Source organism: Geotrypetes seraphini, chromosome 1, assembly GCF_902459505.1.
Source record: "Geotrypetes seraphini chromosome 1, aGeoSer1.1, whole genome shotgun sequence".
Classification (NCBI taxonomy): Eukaryota; Metazoa; Chordata; class Amphibia; order Gymnophiona; family Dermophiidae; genus Geotrypetes; species Geotrypetes seraphini.
In genome coordinates this window covers 79,338,126-79,343,495 of record NC_047084.1, presented here as the reverse complement: position 1 = coordinate 79,343,495, position 5,370 = coordinate 79,338,126, and positions in this window count along the sequence as shown.

The window sequence follows — 5,370 nt, the reverse complement described above, 5'->3', positions numbered from 1 at the left end:
CCGGGTCCTGGCAATGAGGAAGGCTCAAAGCAAGTAAAAGCATGCTGGCAAAAAAAAAAAAGGCAGGAGTCAAACAAAATTTTCGGTGGCGAGTCAGCCCGGGAAGGAGCATCGGCGGTAGCAGCAGGATTCGCCGGGCAGTTATTTAAATTAGCCGGACGGAGCACCCGGCTAAAAGGCCCTGGGGAGAACACTGTAGGTCTTTTAAAAACTTTCATATAGTTGTATTTTCTTATTGTGATGCTGCAAGACAGAGGAGTCTGACAAATCGCCAGGCCCGGACGGAATTCACCCAAGAATACTAAGAGAACTTAGAAACGAAATAGCGGAGTTACTGCAGCAGATTTGTAACCTATCCCTGAAAACAGGGGTAATACCGGAAGACTGGAGGATAGCAAATGTTACACCTATCTTCAAGAAAGGAACCAGAGGCGACCCGGGGAATTATAGACCGGTCAGCTTGACCTCAGTTCCGGGGAAGATGGCCGAATCATTGATCAAGAACAGTATCAGTGAGCACATAGAAAAAAATAAGCTGATGAGAACAAGCCAGCATGGTTTCTGTACTGGAAGATCCTGCCAAACAAACCTACTGCACTTCTTCGAGGGGATAAGCGGACATTTGGACAAAGGTGACCCCATAGATATAGTATACCTAGACTTCCAGAAAGCCTTCGACAAGGTACCTCATGAGCGCCTTCTAAGGAAACTGTGGAACCACGGGGTGGAAGGGGACATACACAGATGGATCAAAAACTGGTTGGCAAACAGGAAACAGAGGGTAGGAGTAGAGGGACACTATTCTGACTGGAAAGGGGTCACAAGTGGCGTCCCACAAGGGTCAGTGCTGGGACCGCTGCTATTCAATATATTTATTAATGACTTGGAAACAGGGACAAAGTGTGAAGTTATAAAATTTGCGGATGACACAAAACTCTCCGGTAAGGTTAGATCTGTAGAGGAATGTAAAAAACTCCAAAGGGATCTGGACAAACTGAGTGAGTGGGCAGATAAATGTCAGATGAGTTTTAATGTGGAGAAATGTAAAGTTATGCACATAGGGAAAGGGAACCTGATGTACAACTACACGATGGGGGGGGGGATGACATTGGGAAAAGGCAACCTAGAAAAGGACTTGGGGGTTTTGGTGGATAAAACAATGAAACCGGTAGCACAATGCGCAGCGGCCTCAAAAAAGGCGAACAGAATGTTGGGCATTATCAAAAAAGGTATCACTACCAGAACCAAGGAAGTTATCCTCCCGCTGTACAGGGCAATGGTGCGACCGCATCTGGAGTACTGCGTCCAGTACTGGTCGCCGTACCTAAAGAAAGATATGGCGATACTCGAGAGGGTCCAGAGAAGAGCGACAAAAATGATAAAGGGCATGGAAAACCTCTCGTATGCTGAGAGGCTGGAGAAGTTGGGGCTCTTTTCCCTGGAAAAGAGGAGACTTAGAGGAGATATGATAGAAACTTATAAGATCATGAAGGGTATAGTGAAGGTAGAGAGAGACAGATTCTTCAGACTGGCGGGGGCAACAAGAACTAGAGGACACTCAAAAAAATTGAAGGGAGATAGGTTTAGAACAAATGCTAGGAAGTTCTTCTTCACCCAGAGGGTGGTGGACACCTGGAATGCGCTTCCAGAGGGGGTGGTTGAGCAGAGTACGGTTTTGGGTTTGAAAAAGGGATTGGACGAATTCCTGAAGGGTAAGGGAATCCAGGGGTACAATTAGAGGGTTACTATACAAGACAAAATGCTCTTGAGTAATAGATCACTACAGGTCATTGACCTGGGGGGCCGCCGCGGGAGCGGACTGCTGGGCATGATGGACCTATGGTCTGACTCGGCAGAGGCCATGCTTATGTGCTTATGAGTCATCTTGAGTGTCTGCTGCCAGCAGCCTATCTACCATCTCTTTCAAGCTGGACAGTGCCTGTGCATATTCTGTTGGTGCTAGCGCTCCAAAATTGCCTTTAAACCGTGGATCCAGCAAAGCAGCAGTACAATGTAACCGATGAACTGGGAAGTATTTATCCAACATGCTAAGCAGATGGGTTTTCAGCTGTATGATGATGCAACTGTCAGAAGCCTTTGCAGTGAAGTGCTTTTTCAGCTTTATTTTTGTAGGTAATACTAGATGCAATGAGGGGCTCTTGTCAGTTGAGAGGCATTTTGTTGCCACATCAACAGGGTCCAAAACCTGAATGACATCAGCCAATAAGTCTTCATTGATATCAGCCAGCAGATGCAAAACATTTCAACTAAAATTTGGCTCTGTGCTTAGTGCATGAAGATTTAAAAAAAATTTGATGACACTGATTTCAGTGTGCTCCCAGACACAATAGGATATAATCCCACTGCTAACAGTACTTCTTTCAGAAATGCTTTTATAATTGTATTTTAGGGTCCTCAGAGGGCCACCACACACTCAACTCATTTCATTGTGTGGGGCTTTATGCTCCCGTTCGTCATTGGGCCCATATTTCTTTCTTAAACTTTTTTTTAGACTTTTTTTAGGGTAATTTTAAATATAAATACTAAAAGTACTTAGCTTTAGGTTAAACGTTAGTCGGGGGGGTAGAAATATCCGCCAACATGTTTCGCCCATCCAACTCAGGGCTTTATCAAGACTCCCTCACCCTAAATGGATAAAGAAAGACAAGCCTAAGTGTCATATAAACCATAAAGCCTATAATCAATTAAATATAAGTCTAAACTCTTACCGTTCGTTATCTGTTAGTAATCATTTTACTGCCACCATCACGTCGCTAGCGTAATGGCGGACTAATTCAGTGTCAGCTGATTTATACGTGAGCATTTATACAACCATTATGATAATAAGAAAGAGTTTAAACACACGAGTTGTCACCAATGTCAATGGTGTGAATCTACGCTTGAAGGGTCCCAATGGAAAGACCCCCAATTAGGCAATATGGTAAAATCTAGGTCTGACACTACTTGCAAAACTAAGAGGGTCGTATACGTAATTGTATGCCCCTGTAACTTAGTATACGTGGGGCGAACCAAAAGAGCCATTAACACACGGTTAAACGAGCATAAATCTCGTATTAACACTGGTACGATGCAAGCTCCCATAGTCCAACATTGGCTGGAAAAAGGACATGGTATTGAACATATTAAATGGAGGATCATGGATCATATACCTGAGACAGACTTAGAAGGAGATTGGGAGGGTAGGCTGAATCATATTGAACAACGATGGATTTATCGCCTTAACACTGTGGCACCAAGGGGTCTTAATAATGAGTTGGAATGGGCTTCCCTACTATGAAGAGTGCCCCAGGGGGTCGTTCTGTTTATCATCCACTATTCTATAGAACATAGACATAATTGATTAGACTGACCTGAGTATGACGTCAACCCTCAACGTCTTTACGGTTGAGACGCTGACGTCTAGCTCACGTATAAATCAGCTGACACTGAATTAGTCCGCCATTACGCTAGCGACGTGATGGTGGCAGTAAAATGATTACTAACAGATAACGAACGGTAAGAGTTTAGACTTATATTTAATTGATTATAGGCTTTATGGTTTATATGACACTTAGGCTTGTCTTTCTTTATCCATTTAGGGTGAGGGAGTCTTGATAAAGCCCTGAGTTGGATGGGCGAAACATGTTGGCGGATATTTCTACCCCCCCCGACTAACGTTTAACCTAAAGCTAAGTACTTTTAGTATTTATATTTAAAATTACCCTAAAAAAAGTCTAAAAAAAAGTTTAAGAAAGAAATATGGGCCCAATGACGAACGGGAGCATAAAGCCCCACACAATGAAATGAGTTGAGTGTGTGGTGGCCCTCTGAGGACCCTAAAATACAATTATAAAAGCATTTCTGAAAGAAGTACTGTTAGCAGTGGGATTATATCCTATTGTGTCTGAGAGTATATAAGGATATCCTTCTTTCATATTCACTAATAGAGTGCCTAACGACTGATTTCAGTGTGAACAGCATACTGTTCCATCGAGTTGATACACAATGCTTAAGTGTTGTTAACAGCTGATTGTTAATTTTTGTGCATTTTGCTAATGTCACCAGTTCTTTCAAGGTGTCAATAAGTTTGGCGACCTCATGTGGCAAACCAGTGCTCTGCAAATTTGTCTGCTGCTGCAGTCCGTGTGACAAAACAAGATTCAGATTATGACATGAACATCCAATCCACGTGTATTCTCGAAAGGCAACTTTCATATTACTGGCATTGTCTGTGGTGAACACATTGTCTCGACGATACGCCCTAAACTCATCCAGAATTGACTTTACTGTCTATTTTATATTTTCAGATGTATGATGCTCATCCAGTAATCGAGTAGCCAAGATACATGATTCAGTTAGCCAGTTATTAACATACTGAATAGTCACAGTTATGTAGCTGTGGTTGTTTTGCTTGTGTGTCCAGAGATCAGTTGTCACCCCAAACTGCGGCACTGAGGCTAACTTGTCGACAAGTGTGATCTTCTGTTTCTCCACAACGCCATCAAGATGACGAGAGATAGTTGACCCACAGGGCAGGACTTGGTCCAGGTCAACATTCCCATATTTAGCACCTATGAAGATGAGCTTCGTTGCCAAGTTCCTAAATCCTTCCCCTTCAATGAAAGAGAAAGGCCTGACATCTGGTGTACACATAGCGACCAAAACATCAGCTACCTCAGATTTTATGTTACCAAGTACTTTATTGGTATTACTTGAGAGAGAAAAACCTGGTAGTGCTGTAATCTTTGTTGTTGGCATCTGGTTTGCACAATAGTCCTTGTGAGCCCTTAAGCCATTGGTTCCATCACGTGATCTCCAAGAGAGAACTGTCTTGCATCTTGAGCAAAGTGCAAAAGGCACTTCTTTGGCATCAACCATTACCACTTTAAAAAAGTTCCATACTTCACTCTTGCCCTTATTTGTTGCATATGAAATAAGGTCGCTGTTTGAATCTACAAGTTTCTGAACTTCAGTTTTCTTCTCCATCACAACAAATAACAGAAATCAGTCTCTGTAACCAATATAAAAGGAAAAATTAAAATGTATTTCCTACTGTACTGAGCAAAATAAGAATCCCAACCCAATATGGTATGGCTGGCATCTCCCTCCATTTCAAACAAAGCTAACCGTATAAATGATTTTGAATATTGACTCAAAAATAATCATATTGATTGAACATATATTCTAATTGTAATGATATTTGGAAATTGCTTGTATATCTAAAAAAAAACAACCAATAAAAACTTTATGAAAGCTTTTAAATGATTTATCACTATGATCACATAATAGTAACTTTCTGATAACAGATGACACAATCTTTAGGATCACCTTTGAGAGAAATAGTCACTATCCTGATATCACTAAAAATAA